Source organism: Meriones unguiculatus, chromosome 9 (genome assembly GCF_030254825.1).
Source record: "Meriones unguiculatus strain TT.TT164.6M chromosome 9, Bangor_MerUng_6.1, whole genome shotgun sequence".
Classification (NCBI taxonomy): Eukaryota; Metazoa; Chordata; class Mammalia; order Rodentia; family Muridae; genus Meriones; species Meriones unguiculatus.
The window spans coordinates 51,292,885-51,315,431 of record NC_083357.1 but is presented as its reverse complement, the minus strand read 5'-3'; the positions used below and the strand labels follow the sequence as shown (position 1 = coordinate 51,315,431).

The 22,547-nt window shown below is 45.8% G+C and overlaps 3 long non-coding RNA genes across 5 annotated transcripts in view; 1 reads left to right on the top strand and 2 right to left on the bottom strand.

Annotated features, from left to right (window-relative positions):
* The first annotated feature begins 3,221 nt into the window (after positions 1 to 3,221).
* LOC132656441 (uncharacterized) lies at positions 3,222 to 9,635 on the top strand. The gene is made up of 2 exons (XR_009594197.1): positions 3,222 to 3,950; positions 8,352 to 9,635. It is a non-coding gene; the product is annotated as an uncharacterized LOC132656441 (long non-coding RNA).
* A 4,473-nt stretch (positions 9,636 to 14,108) lies between these two features.
* LOC132656442 (uncharacterized) lies at positions 14,109 to 15,804 on the bottom strand. 2 transcript variants are annotated; one of them, XR_009594199.1, is made up of 4 exons: positions 15,608 to 15,804; positions 14,443 to 14,671; positions 14,290 to 14,364; positions 14,166 to 14,189 (listed from the first exon to the last, which is right to left on the bottom strand). It is a non-coding gene; the product is annotated as an uncharacterized LOC132656442 (long non-coding RNA). The 2 variants fall into 2 exon arrangements; XR_009594198.1 differs by having other exon boundaries at positions 14,109 to 14,189; positions 14,290 to 14,671.
* Positions 15,805 to 20,216: 4,412 nt separating this feature from the next.
* The window catches only part of LOC132656440 (uncharacterized), a 60,209-nt gene continuing 57,878 nt past the window's right edge, over positions 20,217 to 22,547 (bottom strand). For both annotated transcript variants that reach the window (XR_009594195.1, XR_009594196.1), the window contains one exon: positions 20,217 to 20,877. This is a non-coding gene — a long non-coding RNA (uncharacterized LOC132656440). The remainder of the gene's footprint in view (positions 20,878 to 22,547) is intronic.

The following is a 22,547-nucleotide window of genomic DNA, read 5'->3' as shown; positions in this document are numbered from 1 at the left end:
AATGGCTATGAATGCTCAGCCCTCAGTGGGTCACTGATATCAACTTCCAAACCCCCTTGCGAAGGCTCAAGGGACGTCATGGAAGAGAGGGAAGGAGTATCAAAAGGTTCGGAGTGCTTGGAGGGGTGCTGTGAAAAGCTATGCTCTGGGTGTGACATGGCTGTCGTACTCATGGACTCACAGTAGTTATGATCACCTGTGGAAGATCAAGCCAGTCAGCATTACAGCATGAGGATGATAGTTGAGCAGTAACTGTCAGTTCATGGCTGCTGGGAGAGGGAAAGTGATTTTTCTTAAGGGGTAAGGCCACTGGTAGGTTCCCCTGCTCCGGTGGGTTTTCCTACACCCATGAGCTGGGAAGCAGCACTAACTGGACTCAGTAGGTTATAATCTTTACTTTTAAAGAAAAGGCTATGAAGTTGGGAGGGACCCAAGGGGAGTTGGGGATAAGTGTGATTGAGATACATTGTCTATCGCATTTGCTCTTCTGGATGAGGATTGAGCATCTTCCTCAGGGTCTTCCTTGTTGTTTAGCTTCTTTAGGGGTATAGATTTTAGTATGTTTTCTTATATGTCTAATAACCACTTATGAGTGAGTATACATCATGTGTGTCTTTCTGCTTCTGGGTTATCTCACTCAAGATGATCTTTTCTAGTTCCCACCATTTACCTGCAAATTTCATGATTTCCTTGTTTTTAATTGCTGAGTATTATTCCATTGTGTAAATGTACCACAATTTCTGTATCCATTCCTCCATTGAGGGACATTTAGGTTGTTTCCAGATTCTGGCTATTATGAATAGAGGCAGGGAACAGGACAGGAACCTACCACAGAGGGCCTCTGAAAGACTCTACTGATCAAGGTATCAAAGCAGAGGCTGAGACTCATAGCCAAACTTTGGGCAGAGTACATGGAATTTTATGAAAGAAGTGGGAGTTTGAAAGACCTGGAGGGGACAGGAGCTCCAAAAGGAGACCAACAGAACAAAAAACAAACAAACAAACAAACAAAACAAAACAACTGGGCCCTGGGGGCCCTGCAGAGACTGATAACCCAACCAAGGACCATGCATGGAGAGGACCTAAAACCCCTGCTTAGCTGTAGCCCATAGACTCAGTCTCCAAGTAGGTTCATTAGTAAGGCAGCAGGGGCTGTCTCTAGCATGAACTCAGTGGCAGGCTCTCTAATCACCTACCCCTGGTGTGGGGGGGTGCAGCCCTGCCAGGCCACAGAGGAAGACAATGCAGCCAGTCCTGAGGAGACCTGATAAGCTTGGGTCAGATAGAAGGGGAAGAGACCTCCCCTATCTGTGAACTAAGGGAGGGACATAGGAGGAGAAGAGGGAGGGAGGGAGCCACAGCCAGGATACAAAGTGAATAAAGTGTAATAAATAATTAATAAAAATTTTAAAAATATTTTAAAAGATACATTGTATGTATCCATAAAAATCTCAAAGAATAAATTCAAAATATTATAGAAAAAAATAAAGGATTTTTAATACAATTTATATATACTTCCAAGGTTTGACCCAGAATTCAGTATTACAAAGTCAAAAATCATGCATTAGTTTAGATAAAAATTTTAGACTCATGCTCATTTGAACGCAGCATACATTCTCACACACAAAAATTTAAAAACTATACCTGTTCGTTCTTTGTTTTGGCCTGTTAAATGAAAAGTATAGCATGCCGTTATTTTGAACTATGCTTGTTGATTTAAGCCCCAACAGCCCAGATCAAAATTCAAAACAGAGTCATTCCCATTAAAGTTCCATGTTCCTGAGTTGAAAGTAAGTTGCTATTGGATCACCCAAGAAACCCAGAAGACTGGTAGGCAAATTCCCAAGCAGACAACTTTCCGTCTGTAAGAGAATAAAGTTCCAGTTTTAAACCTATGGGAACAAAATACGCTGGAATCACTTGTTCTGACCAATCATTCTCTCTCCTATTGCTTCCCTGTTCTCACATTAGAGCAGGAAAGCGCTAAATGACCAACCCGCTCTCAGCTGCTTGCCTCTGCTTTCTTCACACACGCCACCCTTTGCTGATGAACACACATCTCTCCTCCTTGTTGGGAACACGTGACTGACCTTCTGGAATGATGTGCTGCCCAATTCTAGAATCACAAACAAAACCCATTCAGATCTTCAAATAACTTCAATTTTGTTTGATAAAGCATGCTCAGACCACTCAATGAAATTGTTCGTGTCTTAGTTTTATTCGTAATTCTATGGTTTATGATTTGCTTTAAGCAATCATAATTCTTTCACATGATAAATAACATTAATCATTACTCTTATTTCAATAAATCTACCAAGCTGACATTTCAAAAATTGGTTTTCTCGGGGGTTGAGAGAGCTTAGGAAAGTATTTAAGGGAAGTGTGTGATGCTTGACTTACAGTTTCTTAATATTTATGAAGAGAAAGAAAAAAAAGAGACTAATTTCAAAAAAGATTACCTAACCTTTAGCTAACTGGTTTTATTCAAGATAGATTATTTGAAACTGTCAGCGCCACCAGCTTTCAGCAGAGAAACCATTACTCTTGCACAGAGCGTATGCCACGTCCTGTGCCTCATTAGCTCGTCTGCTGGTTTGAACGTATGATCAAAGATTAGGGCTCAGATGAAAACTTTGGAAAATCAGCTAGTAATTTTAAAAGGAAAAAAAATTGTTTGAAATCCCTTCACTGACTGTCATGCGGAGGAAGATGTACCCTTTGGGGACGGAAAACCACGCGAAAAGAGTAGTTACCACGTTGGCCACAAGCCCACAGACACCATTCCCTCCCACGAGAACGCTGGTGTTGCTCAATCATCCCCACACCTTACTGTGTGGTCGTGACCGAGGCTGAGATGTGACAGTGGTCATGCATGGATCCCTCGAGACCTATCACTCCGTGTCTTCCATCAAGACAGAAAGACCCAGAGTGGCCCCTGCAGCTGCTGCCCCAATGTGACTGGATTTCTGCGCTCATTGCTAAACCCCAAGGATTTGGAAGAGCAGACTGAGCCAGGGCGCTCGGATGGCAAGATCTGTTAGGATTCTGTGTCCACCAGCTTGAGCGCCGAAGACCGCATGGACGTCACCAGCAGTCCTGCAAGATGAGCTGTAGCTGGGAGCGTCGTTCCGTTTTTCCGAGTTCCTCTAATTCCAAACTGCAGAATGGCGGTTAAGTGAAATCCGTTCTGTGCTGTTCAGGAGATCCCCGAGACACATGGACATGGACTAACCGAGCAACGCTGTGTTATCTGATGGGTAGATGCCTTTATGTAAATGTTAGGGAGACGGCTTCCATCGGTCTCTGACTAATTACGTGTTCAGGAGCATACAGGTAAATATATGCTCGCAGCTGTGCTGGCTAAGAAGCGTTGTGAGGAGCGGGCGGAAGTCGCCCGGGCCGAGGGCTGTCCCACTTCTGCCTCCAGCGGGTGCCAGTCTGCAGACGTCACTATGATGAACGAATGTGCAATGAAGAGACGAGACAGCTGGAGGAGCAGTGTGTGGGCGAGGGAGAGAGGTGGAGCTAGAGACGTGGAGGCGATGCTAGGTGTGAGTGAGGTGGCCAGGGTGGTGTGCAGCAGCCTGGAGATTCAGACCCCACCTTCCCGCCTCCCTGTCTCCCTACCTAACGGCCCCACAACCCACAGCCCAGCATTGGGATCACCCTGGCTCTGAGCTATGATGGAGGCTTGAGATGAGAAATGGTTCACTTTCTGGACTGGACCTCTTTGAAGGACCACCATGGTCAATGATGCCATGGCCACTGAGGACCATGAGGACCATGAGGGTTTGGTGGTACTTGATGCGGCTGGGGATCAGATCGATGTCTGTGGCATGTGTTACACCTAACCCCATGTGTAGCTGTGGTCTATGCAACGGCCTGAAGCCATTGATAGCCGTTGATGTCTGTGGAATGTACCATTGGCTGCCCCTGGGGGCCATATTGACGTGAGTAGCTTTTGATGCCACCGAGGCCATGGTGATGCACGGTCCATGTTGCCACCAGAGGCCATGACTGGGTCTGAGGTCCTACTGCAGCTGAAGTCTCTGTTGATGCCCATGGCCTGCGTTAACCATGAAGGCCCTGCGGGTGTCTGTAGTCTGTGCTGCAGCCTGAGCCCATGTTGATGTCTGTAGTCCAGGCTGCCTCTAAGGGCCTTGTCTGGGTCTGTGATCCTATTACCAGGGTGGGGGAGGGGTTTTCATGGTCTGTGTTGTCTCCAGACACCATGACTGTAAAGCTACTTTGGCAGTGATATCAAAGACTGAAGACACACAGTTGAGAAAGAAGGACATGGAAGGCTTCTGTGACAACCCCTACCCCATCCCAACCCCTCCCCCCAAAAATAGCAGCCTAAAAGGGAAGCAAGCCATCAAAGAGAATTCTTAAAAATTGTGATAAAGATGCTGAAGTGGAGCTCTCCACAGTGAATGGCTTCTGGCAGGGGTGCCGGTGGAGGAGGATTCAGATGTCTTGAGGGGGTGGGCCACTGGGGGGTTGACCATGCTCCAGCAGGGGTATGGAGAACACAAATTGGATGAGTAGTTCTTCTTCTTCTTCTTCTTCTTCTTCTTCTTCTTCTTCTTCTTCTTCTTCTTCTTTTCTTCTTCTTCTTCTTCTTCTTCTTCTTCTTCTTCTTCTTTTCTTCTTCTTCTTTTCTTCTTCTTCTTCTTCTGTTGGGGAAGAGGTCACAAAGGTGGGAGGGCACTGGGCATTAATAGACTGGGAAGCGAAGGTGATTGGGGTGCATGATGTGAAATTCCCAAAGAATCAATAAAAAATATTAATTTAAAGAAAAGAAAGAATAAATGAATGAACGGACAAAAGAAAGAAAAAAGAGAATAAGAAAGGGAGAAATACCTACCCCTAGAAAACCAAAAACTTTCAAAGAATAAAGGATGTCTACCAGCTGGGTTTCAGAACAGTGTTTTGAGCAGCTGGTAAGCCATGTTCTAAGTCATAAATGTTTGAAGATTCCTGGTCAGTGGGAGTAACTGTGGAATTTAGGAACCAATGCAGTCTTTAATCAAAAAATACTGGAACAATTAAATTAAACTCTTAAAAAAGAATTGTTATGAGGAATCCACCAGAGAAGACCACCCAAGGTGGGATCAGGCCAATAAAAATCTTTATTAGCCAACTGGTGGCTACACCAGGTGTTCAGGACCCAAATGCAATCCTGAGCCTTTCTTAGGGTGAGTTTAAAGCACAAAAATCACATCCTGGGTGACACACCTCAGCAAGAGCAGTCAACCAGAAGCAGAACTCCAGAAGAGAAAAGCAAGGTTAGTACATTCGGGGACTTTCCCAGAACTACAGACTTTGGTGGATTAGATCTTACTTTTTATTTTGCTAGATGGTGCTGCCTATGTGCTGGGTTCCAAGGCCTGAACGGCACTACCTCAGCCAAAGCTCACCTTTGATTGACTCCCTGGATCTCAATTCACAATTCTCACAGACCCACAGGAAAGTCAACACATCTGCACCGAAGAGATGTTAAGACAAAAATGTGAATTTTGAGACAGAACAAAGAAACTCAGAATAAGAAATGACTGTCTGTGGTGTGCTAAGCTGACTCTAGAGAAAGCTAAATCATCAGCCCTGACCTTATAACATTTTCCTGCTTGGGAAGGCGAATGGGGATGAAACATGGAGCGTAACAGGAGAGACAGGAGTGCAGAACAAGATAGAAATACGTGATGAGCCTTCCTTGCAGAAGGAGACTTCCAAAGACTTCCAAAGAGTCCTGAGGAAAGGGAAGAAACAATCCAGGTGATGCAGGTGATGGGTTGGCAGGGGAGGGGTTGGGGAGAGAAGGTGATGCAAGCACAGTTTGTGTCTACAACAAAAGGAGAGTGTGAAGCAAAGGGAGAGGAAGCTGGGGGATGGTCAGAGCCAGATCTGTAAAGCCTCAGGATGAGAAGCCAAGGAACGTATCATGAAATTAAGGGAATCATCATTGAATCTTAACAATGGGGTAAACTAGATCAGCTTTTCACCTTGGAGAAAGCACTGAGGCTTGATTCAGAAGTGAGGGCAGGAAAGAAGTTGAGTTGAATTGCAGACAGGGCAAGGCCCATGCCAACAAACCACAGCAAGAACACAACGAGAGTCTCCTCTCAGAGACAGAGGATGCAGTGCTGACAGGGAGGGCCCAAACCGATGTCAAATAAGAAGACAGATCTTGGATGACCTGGAGGTTCCTGGATTGAACAACAGATTGAGAGTCTCATGTGTTAACATAGAAAGAGAACAGAGGTCCTGAGAGCTGATGAGTGCAGTGGGAGAGGTCACCTCATGCTCCCAGTCTTTGCACCTCTTGGCCATATGAGGACAAGCCTTGGGTGAAAAGAAACCCTTCCTTCCAAGAGACAATGCTCTTTCCAGTATGTGCATCATGGCATCTGGCCAAGGCCACCGATAAGTTTTCCCCTCTGCTAGGAAGTGTCAGGGTCCCTGTACAGTCATATAAGGGGAGCACAAGTAGCTGATGTCACTGGCTGCCAGGTGGATACCTGGTGTCAGGGTAACTAATGATCACATACATTGAAGATGATTGCATACATTGAAGATGATCTCACCCCATTTTTTTTAATCTATGAAGGTGAAGTTTTATTCCAGCCAACGCTTTACAAATGCTCTGTTTCGCCTGGTGACCCTGATATCCAGATGAGAAGAATAAAAAAGAGTTCAAGGTCTGGCCCTGGGACTTTGTACTGGGTACACAGTTTTATGTCAACTTGACACAAGCTAAAGTCATCTGAGAGGAGGGACCTCAATTAAAAAATGTTTCCATGAGATCAGGCTGTACTAAAGCATGGAGGGCATTTTCTTACCTAATCACTAATGGTTGATGGGGGAGGGCTCAGCCCATTGCGGACGGTGCCATCCCTGAGCTTGTGGTCCTGGGTTCTATACGAAAGCAAACTGAGCAAGCCATGGAGAGCAAGCCAGCAACACCCTCCATGGCCTCTGCATCAGCTCCTGCCTCCAGGTTCCTGCCTGTGTGAGTTCCTGACTTGACTGGTTTTGATGATGAACTCTGATGTGGAACTTTGAGCGATATCCACCCTTTCCTCCCCAAGTTGCTTTTGGTCATGGTGCTTCATCAGAGCAACAGAAAGCCTGACTGAAACAGCAGTATTCTGCTTTCTTGAGCTTAAGAACGGACACACAATTCCGACATAAAAATCCAGAGGCCATCGTGCGAAGTGCAACCAATCAAAGGTGTAATAAAAGGTTCCCTATGTAAAACACAAAGTGTGATTTGAGTCTGATTTGCTTTTATTTTTTAATTAACACATGATTTTGTCTATATGTTGGTTTCAGTGTGGCATTTCAATAAAGATATATATTACTGAATAATCAACACAGGATCATAACCATCATTATCCCCTTTTAAGCATCTATCTTTTTTTGTTTGGGGGTTGTGTGTGTGTGTGTGTGTGTGTGTGTGTGTGTGTAAGTCAAAATCCTCTCTTGTAGTGTGGGTTGACGGTATAGTGGTAAGCATGGCAGCCTTCCAAAAATCTCTTGTAATTATTTGGAAATATGTGGTCCTTTTCTTGTTTTCTACAGTCCCCCCACTGTGCACGCAAACATCAGAACCTTCTAGCCCTCATCACTCCCCTCCTTCACCACCCATCTCTGGTAGCCACTATTCTGCTCTCAACTTTAATGCTATCAATTCTCCATGGTCCACATGTGAGTGAGATCTCTCTGTGTCTGGCTTATGTCGCTTAATGCAATGTCCTCCACGTCCATCCTCACTGTTACAAATGACAGGAGTCCATCCTTTGTGGTTGAATGGTATTCCATTGTGTGTATAACACTTACATCTTAGCAAGTAATAGAACCTAGGCTGCTTCCATATCTTAACTCTTGTAAATACTTAGTGCAATGGCCATGGGAGTGCACGTGTCTCTTTGCTATAATGATGTCACTTTGAGGAGGGGGATAGAGCTAGTAACAGGATCGGCAAATAGGCAGTGTAAACAGTTCTTCCAGTGAATCAATAAATAAATCAGTATTTAATAATTGGTCTTTCCCACCTATTCTTCTTTACTAATATGCTCCGAATTCTGACTTCTGTGGAATGAGCAGTGCACGTGTGTTTAAGTGTGCTTGCTCCTTCTCACCCTTCCCAACACTCATCCCCAGGGTGGGCAGGCCATACTCTTAAGTAAAACTGATTTAGTCACATTGCCAGATTTTTCAAGATATAATAAAATTCATGAATTAAATTTTCACTTAATGTACAAATGCTTTTTTTTTTCTCTGTGGGCAATGGTGTTTTTGAGACAAGGCCTCACACAACTGGCAAAATGGTTCTTGTTTTGTTTGTGCAGTGCTGAGAATGGAATGCTGGCAAGCACCACAACACCGAGCTGCAGCCCCAGCCCACAGCACTGAGCTGCAGCCCCAGCCCTCTGAGAGTGGATTCGATCAAGCCATGCCATGAGATGGGCACTCAAGCTCCATGTACCTGACTGTGAGCTTTCGGCATTACCCAGTTTCACATTCTGCTGACATTTAACCTCCAGCTCTCGCTCAGGGCTCACTCACTTTCTTCTGCCCCCAAACCTTTGACTCTCACTCTCAGCTAAGAGTTCTGCCTCTTATTTATCTGAGACAATTAGGCAGACGGAGTCTTATCACATATGGATGTGCCTCAGCTTTAACCCTAGTCTCTTGAATTGTTCCGTGCCCGGGGGGCCGTGGCCAGCCTGTGTGATAACTCCTGGATCTCTCTCCGACATCGGTTGCAGACTTGGGTACCCGGTTGCCTGCTCTCCAGCTGCATTGGTATGACTTGGTGAGCACCTCATACTCAGCACAAGAAAACATTCTTCCTTGATGGGCCGACAATTGTGCTAAGCAGGCCTACTGCAGTACTTTCCCTTGCCTCGTTGTGATCACTGACATTTCTGCATGTAGTCAGCACTAGGCATAGGGCCACAAAGAGACGGCCAAGCAGATCTCCGAGACTGCATACACATTCTTGTCTCATGGGTACAGTCTGAGAGCATCAGTGCAAAGGGGGCAGAAGACACAAGAGTCTGGGCACCCGCCTGTGTAACTTGGGTCACTTAGATCTCTGTGGGCCTGGTGCCTGGTGCATCACTGGTGCCTGGTGCATTCAAATAAGGAATGGCTGCCCCATCCTACCAACTTTATGACCACTGAAAACCAGACTAAATGGGGCAGTTCCAGTCATACACTCCTTTGAAGCCTGTCCGTAGGAGACAAATATATGACCATATCAACACCTGACACATTCACCTTGTTTTTATTACATGTCAGTGGCTCCCATGTGGCCGCTGGTGAAGTCAAACTCCTTGTACCTCCTGACACCCAAGAGCATCATCTCCAGCCCGCTACTTCCTGTTCCGGCTCCTTACTCTCCTCCTTCCCCCTTCTCACACTGTCTTCTTCGCCTGGTATCCCATCCCTCTTCCCAAACTCCTTACTCTATTCACCCTTTAAAAACCACCTTAGGAAAAAAAAATTAAATCAACCCGTGTATACGTTGGTTTGTATGTAATATCGAACACATGAGTATTACTGTATCAGTGCAAATCTGTGGAATGCTGACCAGGGAAATGTTTTAAAATATATTTAAAATAATCATAGTTTACTTTGTGATGTGTCTTGTTTTCACTTTCTTCTATGAGGTAAAAACCATAATTCACACAAATATAAAATGAGTAAGTGCCAAAATGTTTGTTAATGTATTGATTAATGGGGGAGACACTAAGACATTACAATTTACTTCAAATGTGAATTCAGAAAGTCTCACTTATGTAAAGCAAGTTTGCTTATGAGACACAAGGCTGGTTTTCCACACTGGCGGTGGTGAATCAGTTGACACTTCAGGCGTTTTATCTACATCCTGGGCGGACATCATTGGCATCGATATCACTTAAAGCTCACTAATCTGTAACAAGTTTCAAGACCAAGAAAGGTACAGAGACCTCCCACAGACTTTTAGCATCTGAAAGACAGAATTAGACAAAGTGTAGCGTCATCCCCACACATGAGCGTGCGCACGCACGCACACACACACACACACACACACACACACACGCGCGCGGTTACACCAAGTTCAAAGCCAAGTGCATTTTTGTCTTTTGCAAGTTTTCCCTAAACGTTCTTATACAAATTTTCCAAAGTCCTTTTAAATTTTACAAAACAGCATACATCTTTTTTGTAAGCACTGATCCTTGTTCTGAACCCCACAACATTAGAAGGACTTTTTTCCAGAATGAGCTCAGGCGTCTTCTTCTAGACCAATGGTCAACTTTCCTAATGTTTCAGCCCTTTAATACAGTGCCTGATGTAATAACCCCAGCCATAAATTTATTTCACCGCCACTTCATAACTGTGATTTTGCTACTGTTATGAATTACAATGTAAATGTATGATATTCAGGGTATCTGATGTGGACCCCTGAAGGGGTCACGACCCACAGGTTGAGAACCGCCATTCAAAGTGTTTTGTCTAACCACTATCACCCCAGATTAAGTGTCTTCCCTCCCTTGTGTATCCTCAAACCTGTGTGAACCACGTTCCGCCTCTTCCATTTTTGTTAAGTCATTTGTTTATTTTTCTGCTGTCCCAGCTCAGATTGTGTGTTTTCAATACAAAATTATGAGTCATCTTTGTTACCCAGAGTCATCTTCCTTCTCCCAGTGGTGGTGACAGGGTTGGGGAAAATGGCAGATAAAAATAGCAGAAAATGAGAAGGCTACAGGGGCAGGAGAAAAGAGAGACTGAGACTTGGTTCTTGCTTCCTGCGGAAAGCTGGAGAAGACACAATGGTTATGACCATAGACAGATGAAGCCCCATAGATTTGAGACCTCAGTGACACTCATGGGAAGTGATGTAGGAGGAAGAAGAAGAAAAAAGCACACATGATTTTTTTTAATCTTCAGCTATCTGAAAAGTAAAGGCCAGTAATGAATGAGACGTGTAGTAGTTAAATTCCAAGAAAACAGATTTCGGATTTGTCTTTAAAGTTTCTTCAGAAGCACTTGTCTGCTTTGATATTTACCCAGGATTTACTAAGTCAAAACGCTTTAAAAAGAGCCTTGCTTTCTTAGCTCTGGTCACAGCTATAGATCTGTGGAGGTTTGAGCAGAAGGTCGGAATTCAAATACCAGGAAAACACAAGTTACTTTGTACACAAACGCTGGTTCCACCCTCTGCCAGGCACTGAAAAGTCCAGAAAGGTTACTGTGGGATAAATATTTTGCAACTAGAGCTGAGTTGACACAGCTAACGGTTTAAGGAGAAGGGTCCAACCTGCCAACTATAAGAAATTTGACCCATGGATCCAGTGAAGTCCCTAAGAAAACCTTGTGTCACTGTGGCCAAACCCTTCTTCTCTTATTCATTCAGTTCAGCAAATACCAACCAGCACCCAGCACCCAGCACCATCATGCTGTCAGGGACCTGAAAAGCAAGCACAGGAGTCACACGGTCATGCGACAGGGACAATACCAGCCGTAGAGGTCAGAACGCATCACCCCTGAGGGGGGATAAAAGCAGAGCATTTGAAGACTTGAAACACCATTATCAGGGAAGCAGAGAGAGTTAGAGTATCCCAGGGCTTGAGATAAGATCAGAGTCATAAAACTTGTGACCCTTAAGCAGACACAGAGCCACTGCAGAGCCTGTTGGAGTGTGACTCTTATTTCTTTGGTTCTCTTACAGCAAACCTGTGAATTAGCTAGCTGTTCACAGGCCCAAGGAGGCTCAGTGAATGAATGTTTGTTCAACTACCACATGTGTGTGGTGGGCCTTTGAGTCCAGAGAGCCAAAAGCATCCCAGTTAGAAAGATTGGCTATGGGAAGTCTTAGGTTCACCAACACTGGATAGGATAGAGCCATGGGCTCTCCAGGTGACCCAGTCGTGTCCAACTTGCAACCCATGACAGCTATGAACGCAACCCAACACATTTATAAATGTCTTGCTTGGATTTGATCCAGGCATACCCCCAGAGACAGCAAACAAGAATGGTGTTCCACTGAAACAAAACCATCTCTTCTCTCCCAAGCCCTGGCCCTGCCCACCTCCTCCTCACCACTGGCCCTAGAACATGGAGGGAGTGTGGAGCAGTGAGTGCTATGCCCAAGCGTTGGCTGCCTCTGCTCCCCTGTACTTCCTTCCACTAGAGACCATCCCAGTTCTAGCCCAGCAGAGTGTCAAGACTCATCTCTCCTTATAGGAACTGACACTGGAACTGTGGTTGCCTTTCTTTTCACTGTCCCTGGACCAAGCTCAACAGAAAGCGTGAACAGAAACCCAACGTTTAGACTTCTGGTCCAGGGTTGGAGACTCCCCACCCCTACAGCTGCACTCTTTGTGAGAGGCCACAGCAATGGAGCAACCTGCAGACTCAAACTGGCCAACAAATCGCTGTGGTTACAGGATCCACAAAAGGGCAAGAGCAACCCTTTGGGAATTCGGAAAGTGTGGGTGCCTCAGGATTCCGCTGATCTCCTTGCCTTGACCTCAGCCCCCGGGAGCAAAGCCTAAGAAGCTTAAGAGAGTATGGAGAGCGTGGCTCTACTTAGAAACCCCAAGGGACAGGAGACAAAGCCAGTGCCAGATGTGTTACCAGTGTGGCCCAATACAGTGCGGCTATTGGGCTCAAAATTCAGTAGGAAACATGAACATATCTCAGCCCAACCCGTCAGGGGGAGGTAGAGGGACGTCAGCCACTGCTCCAAACTTCTGCTAGTCAGGAGTGCTACATGGGTTGAGAACTACATCCTTCACGCCTGTGCACACTCAGGAGCATTCAGAGACCTGAGTCAGGGAGCGCTACCACAGCACCGGCCCTTGAAAGAATGGATGTGGACAGTTCTGCTAGGGGGTCAGGACCTGATGAGGGACACAGATGCCTCATAGCCAGGACTGGTGCATCCTCTCTTTCCCACTCTGGCCTTCTTAACCAACAGGAAGTAGGGCATGAAGCTAGCTGCTCTGAATTAGGAGAGAAAATTAATTTGATACCTCGGGGCAAAAACCATAACAAGCAAGAAAGAGGTCAACCCAAGTCTGACTTGTCACATCCTCTTCATCCTTGCCAGTAGGATTGGCTTCTCCATCGCCCGGCGCCAAGCGTCTGGCCCAGGATGGGGCCCACGTGGTTATCAGCAGCCGGAAGCAGGCCTGCTGAAGGAGGAAGGACTGTGTGTGTCAGGCACTGTGTGTCACGTGGGGAAAGCAGATCGGGAGCAGCTGGTGGCCACGGTGAGGGGCAAAGGAGGTAAAGCACGGGGCATGGGCGCGCGGTGGAGGAGGGGTGCGCTTCTGGGATTCACACTGGAGTAACCGGTTAAAGACCCCATTGCGCAGCCTGAGACACCTGCGTCGCTTGATTCTCGTTGGTGTGCCCATCAGCTCCTCTCAGCAGAACTGAGCAGAGAAAGGGCACGTTCCGGACAGGAGGGAGATGCTCGAGTGGGGAGCTGCTAGAAAGCTGCTTCCACCAGACCCTCCCAGAAGACCCTGGGGAAGGGGCCAATCGGGGGCAGAGATGTTGTAGAGAAAGAAGTCCTGATTCTTAGCCAGACCTAGACACTGTTTGGGGAAAAATGGGGGTGACCAGTCTATTTCAGAAAAGAGGTGGATGAGAGCTGTGCTGGGAAAACAGCAGCCCAGGGTGCCTGGGGTGGGAGGGCATCCTAAAGGGCAGCGGACACCCCAGCTTTGTCCAGAAGCCTCGTGTTGGCTTCTGAAAAGAGGACAAGTTGTCCTCCAGCCTTGCTTAGGGGCCAAGGCATATTCACAGACCAACAAGAGTGGTGTCCCATTAAAAAAACAAAAAACAAAAACAAAAAACAACAACAAAAACCAAACCTTCCCTTCCCTCCATGTCTCCTCCTCATCCAGGAGCACTGTGGGGGTGTGGACTTCCTGGCGTGTGTGTAGCAAGGAATCCCTCGTTGGGAAGTACCTTAAGGAGCAGCGGACAGACCTGGGACAAGGTGAGACCTGAGGAACCAACAAGAGGCTGGAATAAGTCCACCGTCAGCATTTGGATAACCCTCTCCCCACCCAGGCCGGCACACGCAGGAGCACTCCTCAGCTTACGCACACGTGCCGCCCCATCATAAGGTCATCAACGCGGGACATGGCCAGGAGTTCAGACTCCCCGAGCCTCACTTTCTCCACCTGTAAGACGGAAGAGTGTCTGTGTCGCAGTTCCGATCTTCTAGAGAGGTGAATGTCCTTCCTTGCCCAGGGGCACTTACTCCGTATCACTGGCACTTACAGGCTATAATCCTGAAACTCAGCCTTTCCCGGGTTCCCCTGATGATGTCTGCTGTGGTCCAGATGGAGCTGGTATCTTTGGAAACAAGGAAAGGTATCCCAGACCAGCATCCTCAACCCTTAGAGTCATCAACTCGATCCCTTTAGTACTGACCTTCAAGGTGTTCCCCTTGTCCCCACAAATGCCTCAACAAAGTTCCCTTGGCAGAAGCATCGCACACATCCTACACTGTATGTTCCCTGATGTGAGAACGCCAAACTGGATATATGTCTTCTCTTCTGTGCCTTATTTACTCTGATTTCAGATCCTGAGGGTGAATGAGAAGGCCGCAGCCCTGTTACTGAGCCAGCTTCTGCCCATATGGAAAACCGGAGGTAAGGATCTGGAAAAGGAGAAGGGAATCAGCTACATGCTATCAAACAGGGAGCAAAGAAGCAAAAGTGTGTCAATAATACAAGAACAGTAGGAGTTTGTCTTCCAAACCTTGGGGTCACTTAAATAAATCAAACAACCCTATCCATTATTGTGTATGGAGAATGCAATAGCCAGGGAATTTGGCTAGGAATCTTCTAGAAGAGGAAGATTCAGGGATCCCGGGAAAGAAAGGCAGGGGTTCCCATAAGCATCCTGGAATCAAGAAATGGAAGTGATTTTTTTTTTTTTTGACATGCAGGAACTCAGGTCAGGGACTGCCGAACCTGAGGTACCCAGCAGCATCTCTCTGGTCTGCTTCTCTGCCTTCTCCTCACAGGCTGAGGAGACTTGCTCAGCCTGACTTGCACTACCTCGCCTGTGAGAGAGGCCTGGCCCTGAGTTTCTCTGATTTGCTGTCTCCCTGATCTCAGTGGCTTGAATGTTGCCGGAAATGTGTTCTCCAGGAGTTCAGCGTTTGTCTTGGGCGGGAACCCTGTGGTCATATTCCCAAGAGCTCTTTCTCTGCTCACAGTGTAGACCGACCCCATCACTAGATGCTTTTCATTGTCAGCTGGGTGTGGTGGCAGGTGGGAGTTCAAGGTCATCCTTAGCTTTAGACACTGTCTCAACTCCTTCCTCCCAAATACACACATTCTCTCTCCCTCCCCCTCCCCCTCCCCTCTCCCTACTTATTTATATGTTAGTTATATAATATACATATTCTTTCTCCTCATAATATATCTATGTACACACACACACACACACACACACAGTCAGCTCTCCTCTGCCGGCTAGTCTAGGGTCACAGGCTCTCTACACCTAAAGGTGTTCTAGCCAGTCCCAGTCCAATCCAACTCCATCTGCCAACCTGGTCCAGTCTCATTCTCCTTCAAATATCTATTACCAGATCTCTTCCCTTGCATAAGCGTTCCTCCTCTGAAGCCCCGCGTCAGCGTTCTTCTCCACCAGCCTGGCCTCGATAACTCAAGAGTGGTCAGCGGAGGTTGGTTCTGTGCCAAGCGTTTGCAGATCTTGCTCAAAGGCTCCTGCTCCAGTGCCGGTTATGGAACTTGGTGGTGGAGTGCATTCTCGTGCACAAGGTCCCCAGGGAGAACGGAAAATGAACCCCTCTTCCAACTGGACTGCTTCTGGCCCCTCCCACGTTGGCGTGAGCTCAGCAAGCGCCGGCTGAACCGGGTGCAGGGCTGTGTTTCTTCTCTGGACTGAAGTGGTCACCTGTGAAATAGAGCCAGCACCTCTAACTAATTATGCCTGCGGTTCCAGCACAGGCATGGTGTGAGATTAGATTGAACTCTATTTCAAAATGCCACTTTTGCAGATTAAAAATGGCCAAATAGTATATAATTCATAGGGTGCAACTCAGTGTGGTGGTTTTAGATTTTTTTTTTTTTTTTTTTTTTTTTTTAGCAACATGATCTTTTCATCGAGGGTGTTCTCCGTGGGAGCACAATACAAACAAACAATGCCCAGGGCAATTGGTAGAATTTTTTTTTCTCTGTTTCTTGGTACCTGACCTGGGTGCCTCTGCAAAACCTAGCTTCAGGAAACCAGCTGTAAAGGACTAATGAGAAGACAGCAGGGACTCTCAAGTCAGAGGCCTGCCTTTAGATTCGCTCTCTGCACTGCTGTGCGCTCCTGCTATTTACATTCTTCAGGTTTTCCTTTCTGTCAAACCAGATCTCAGATGAGCAGCACACTTGTGAACATGACTGACGGAATAAAACATGTCAGCTACCAGATGGAGTAAAAAAAAAATTCATTTATATATTTAGTGTGATAAATAATAAATATTGTTTGAAAATAAAATAACCTGTAGTTTAGTTTATCATATAAGTAGTATAAATATAATTTAATGATTAAACTCAGTTTATCATTTATAAAAATATTAATTTTATCACTATTATTCTGGGATCTGAGCAGGCAAAATTGCCTGAATCATTTGAAAAAGGCAGGGTCTCACAAAATGAGTTCCATTTAAATCGTTTCCATTCATTCTTATCTACATGCTAAAATCTTAATTATCCTTCTTCATGACCCAATTTAAATGGTGCGTCCTGTATGCTGAAGAAAAAGGAACTCTCAACCTGAAATTCTATACTCGACAAATATATCTCTCAGAAACTAGGGTAGAGCTGCAGCACTCTTGGCTGACAGGAATCCATCACTAAAGGACATTATAAACCATATGCTTCCTGCCAGAAGAGCCAGACAGCCAGTCTGTAGGACCTGAGGCAAAAAGGGGAGTGAAAGCAGAGAAGTAGGAACATGAACAACGCAAACTATCACCCAAAACAAAGATGTTCTAAAGAAATTAAAAACTTACCAAAATAATTTTCACACCAGAAAGATAGAAATTGAGTTACACTGTTGAGAGAGCCGTCTGTTGTTTAGACAGGGCAAGAATATTACATTTTAATTAGTTAAACAGCTCCATTTTACTTTCCGGACAAACAGTTCTAACAGTATCCATGGAGGACAAGACACACTGTTAAGCCAATAGGGAGGCAGAAACGAATGAACGAACAATCCGAAGGAAAGTGATAGTGGACAGGCGAAAAGGTGGTGGAGGTGGGCTTTAAAAATCACAAAATCGAATGCTAGATTTTAAGTAACCCTTTGTGTATCAGTAAAATCTGTTAAAATACGAAAATGACCAAGCTAGGTCTAAGGAGAGAAAGAGATGAGGGGTAAAGAGTTTCCTCAAAGTGTGAGGACCTGAAGCAGTCCAGTTGGAAGAGGGGTTCATTTTCCGTTCTCCCTGGGGACCTTGTGCATGAGAATGCACTCCACCACCAAGTTCCATAACCAGCGCTGGAGCAGGAGCCTTCGAGCAAGATCTGCAAAATGCTTGCTCCACAGCACCCACACAGGAAAGCCAGATGGTTGGAGCCCCTAGCCCCACAGCCTGACCCAAGAGGTGAGAGCTCAGACCAGTGAAATACCCCTTCCCAAAGACAGTGCACAACACCTGATGATCAACACCCACACTTATTCTCTAATGTTCACTCATACACACATGCAGAGGAGAAAGAAAAACCATTGGGCTAGAACTTGTAGTCAAATTGGGGTTTTATTTGTACATTTTAATTAAATAGAATTGTATCATTATCCGTCTTCCTTTTTTTCTTTCCAGCCCCTTCCAGACACCCTCCCTCCAACCCTTTCCATGGATGGCTCCTCATTCTCAAATTGATAAGCGTTTTTCTTTTATTATTGTTGTTACATACATATATACTTAAATATAGATCTTAAACACATATAGTGTGTATAATTTTAGGTAAATGTAAAGTATTATGAGTCCTTGAGGCTTTAGAAAACAAGCTCCGTGTGTCTGCCCCTTGTCTCTGCTGTATTGACCTCCCTCCCTCCTCCCCGGGTAGAGTCCCTCTCTTGTTCTTCCATTCCCCACTTCATCTCACACGTATCCTGATGTTCTCCTCTCAAGCACCTCCTGCCCCAAATGGTGTCTTTCTACCTCTCTGGTTTCTGTGTTTACACCATGTTGTAAACTGAAGATTTGGAGCTATTGAGACCAAAGAATTTTGGGTATTGGTTTAAAGGTTAAAGCACAAGCCTGAATGAAGGCCAGCCAGGTGGAGACAGACATGTCCAGCCACCTGTGGGGAAGAACCAGCCCTGAGGAGAGGAACTAGCCTTACCCCGCATTCTTTTCCTGCCCACTAGAGATAGAGTTGCTAGGAAACCGGCCCCTCTCCCCTAGGAAGCCCGACCATTAATGGCTTGGGGGACTTCCTATAGCCAATCGGTTCAAAATGCAACATCCCCTTTTGTGTTTTGAGCAATAAATGCTTGCCAGCCAGGAATCCCCCTGCTTTGGGTACACTGAGAGGGACCCAACTCTTTAAATCACCCACCTAACCTGAGCAAGAGGCTTTTTGCTCTCAGCAGCTCTGGCGGTGAGGGTGTGAGCCCAAGCTAGCTCGTAGTATAAAGATCCTCGTGCGATTTGCAGCACGCTTGACTCCTGGTGGTCTTTTGGGGTCTTGCAAATCGGGCACAACACTAGGAATACACCGAGAGTGTTCGTCGTCCTTGGCAACTAGGGAACTCTAAATCTCGACAACTTCTAGACCTTAGCTCACTCCAGCCAGAACCGTCGAGAGCAACAGAACAGCGGAGAACAAACGCTGGTGAGGGGGTAGGGAAAGCCAAGCCCTCATTCACTCTTGGTGGGGATGCAAATTCATGCAGCTAACTCCAGAAATCGGTGTGGAGAATCCTCAGAGAGCCAAAACTGAATCTACCAAATGACCCAGCCATGCCACGCCTTGGCATATCCCCATTGGCTTGCCATCCTACTCCATAGACGGTTGCTAGCGAGGTCTGTTACCCTCTATTCACACTAGCCAGGAAGTGGAAGACAACCTAAGAGTCCCTCGGCAGATAAATGGATAATGAAATGCGGTAACATACACACGATGGAACACCGTCCGGCTACCCAAAAACCAAGAACGAAAACAGGAAACTGAAATCTACAGGTAAGTGGATGGAACTGGAAAAGACTGCTGAGTGAAGGAGCCCAGACCCAGAAAGACAAAGGCCACCTGTTGTTTCTCATCTGCAGTCCCTACCTCCTAACTAGCTTTTAAGCTGATGGGAGAAAAGTAGGGTGCTTTGCAAGGTTTTTATTGCTGACAACTGGCCTTTAAGCTAAGAAGGACTCATTTTATGGTGGTCAGAGCTCTGGGGAAAGCTAGGGATCAAGAATTATTCAAAGTAGGGCAAGTAAAGTAAAATACAGAACACAAAGACAGCTCAGCCACTGAGCTTAAAGTTCCCATTTTAAAATCTTTTTTTACATGCTCAAGCGAGTGTCTTTCTGGGCTGACAACAGTGCTTACGGGTACTAGATGATTTATGTTAAATAAAACTGAAATGTGCAGGGAGGAGTAAGTAGAGAAGGCAGAAGGAAGTAACACAGAGCAGGCATCACTGGGGAAGAGGCCAGGGTGTGACCCTGCAGTACAAAGCTTGCTTAGCCTATGTAAGCATACACACTCAGAAGGAAGGAAAACAGGAAGAGAGAGAAAGGAAAAGGGGAGAGGGAAAGGAAGTTGGAAAGAAGCAAGAAAGGCTGGGAATAATTCGATATATAAATAAATAAAACCAAAAATTTAAAAAAAATAGTGTTTTTGACAAATTTATAGTAAAATCAGTGAAGGAAAGAACACATAATATCAGGAATAAAGACAAAGCAACACTAGAAATCCTGAAGCCAACAAAAAAGGCACTAAGCAAAAGATCATGCCAACCAGGAAACTTTGGGATAAACACATGCTGAAATTGTAATGAAACACAATTTTTAAAATTATATACCTCCCAAAATTAATTTAAGAACGCATAGGAGCTGTTTCTAGTCTTTTCTTTTATTAGTTCTTGACAATTTCATATAACATTTTCTGGTCATATTCACCCTTCCCCCAACTTCTTCCAGATCCACCCTCCCACCCACCCAGCTTCCTGTCCTCTTTTTTTTTTAAATCTGTCAGGCCCAATGTGTGCTCTCATATACTCGGGGGTGTCTGGCCTTCCACTGGAGCATGGTTGGCCTACCGAAGACTACACTCGTGAATGAAAACTGACTCCTCCTCTCCCGGAAGGCATCAACTACCAATAGCTCCTCACTCAGGGTGGATCTTCATGACCACCTCTCTCTGCATTGGGAGTTGGTCTGACTTGCGCTGGTGCAGATCTGTGCACCCTATCACAATAGCTGCGTGTTCTGTGTACAACTGTCCTGCAGTGTCTGGAAAACATGGTTCCATGGTAGTCATCCAAAACCTGGTTCTTAAACATCTTCAGCATCCTCTTCTGGTGTGACCCTGAGCCTTGGGATGAGGAGGTGTGATAGAGATGTCCCATGTCGGGTTGAGCATTCTCTTCACCTTGACCAGTTGTGGGTCTCTGTGCAAATCTCTGTCTGCTAAAAGAAGAAGATTCTCTGATGAGGCTTGAGAGATACGTGGGTATAAAGATAAGTCACTAAGAGTCAATTTTTGGAGAATGGTGGTTCATGCCTTTAATCCCAACACTCAGGAGACAGAGAAAGGCGGCTCTCTGTGAGTTTGATGTCAGGTTGGTCTATAAAGCAAGTTGCAGGACAGCCAGAACTATGTAAGAGAGAGGCCCTGTCTTAAAAATAAAAGAAAATGAGAGTTATTTTAATACCACGTCCATTTAGCATAATAATAGTAATCTATGGTTAGTTTTTTTTTCCAAAAACAAAATCTAAACACCAACTTGATAAATGTTATTTATGACCTAAAGGGAAATGAAGATAAGTCTTCCTACCAGACCTAAGCTGTTCTCCCTCACTCCCATGCCCCCAACACCTCCATACTAACTCCATTCTGTCACACACAGGATAACTATGTTCAGCTTATAACCTGTCCCTCTTTATCTTGCCAGGCAAGGTTCGGTGGTCCTGGTGTCCCCACTTGCAGCCTATATACCATTTTCTGTAAGTATGACCATCTGTGGTTCCAGTCAGGTAAGACAAAGCTCCCCCTTTTTCATCCAGAAAATTGGGTGCAGGGAAATAACCAACATTTAACAACAGCTTCCTCAGAACTAGACATATGCAAGAGAGATGTTTCATCTTCTATAAAAGCACTTAGCAGGAACACAGCGCATGTCTCCTGGGCATTGTGTTCTAAACTTGATGATCATGGTGTGTTACCTGGGTAGATTCCCTGAGCAGAATGCAGGAAACCTAATTGTCTCTCCCTCATCCTCAATCCCCGTCTCTGCATCTAGTTCTCTTTCCGTCTTCAGAGGCTGAGGGTCTACAGTGTCAGTGAAAAAGCCCAACTGGGACTAGCAAAGGTTCTGGCAGTGGAGCTAACAGCAAAGAACATCTGTGTGAACTGCCTAGCACCAGGACTCTTCAACACAGACGTCAGCCAAGTGGCGAGGACCAAGGGTGGGAAGCTCTTCTACTCACAAAGTGCTGGCTGCCTGCCACCTCCCAGCTATGCCTCCCAGGAACCTGCACTCTATTTTCTTAAAGTTCTCTCATACAATACATCCTGACCACAGTTTCCTGTCTCTCCACTTCTCCCAGTTCCTGCCCCCACCCTCTCCCAGATCCACTCCTCCTCTGTTTCCCTTCAGAAAAGAGGAGGCCTCCCAGGGATATCAACCGAACATGGCATCAAGTTAAAATAAGACCAGGCGCAAACCCTCATATCAAGACTGGATGAGGCAACCCAGTGGAAGGAAAAGGGTCCCAGGGACAGGTGAAAGAGTCAGAGAGACCCCCTATTCCCACTGTTAGGAGTTCCACAAAGACGTCAAGCTAACAACCATAACATACATGCAGAGGACTTAGCACAGATCCAGCTCAATCTGATTGCTGCTTCAGTCTCAGAGTCCCTAGGAGCCCTGCTTAGCTGATTCTGTGGGCCATGTTCTCCTGCTCTGATCTGTACTCTTAGGCTTAGACCTTTGGGGTCTTTTTTTGCTCAGATGCTCTGGTCCACAGCTTTTGGGATCTACATTATAATCAAGATCAGAGCCATCCCACAGTGTTCCACAGAAGTCCTTCAAAGAACATACAGGCTGCATCATATAAAGCCCGGATGACTGCATCATGCATGAACAGTGCTCTTAACTTTTGACCTTGCCTTTAGCACACTGAAGACTCAGCCCTTGAGGAACATTTGAAGTATTTATATGTAATGCAGAGGTAGGTTACAGTGAAGCTGATTTCCTTGTAGATCTGAATTAAAGTGACCTCAGAACCTACATGAAAGATGAAACATCGCAGTCTATTGCTGTGCAGGTCACTGCCATCCCCCTTT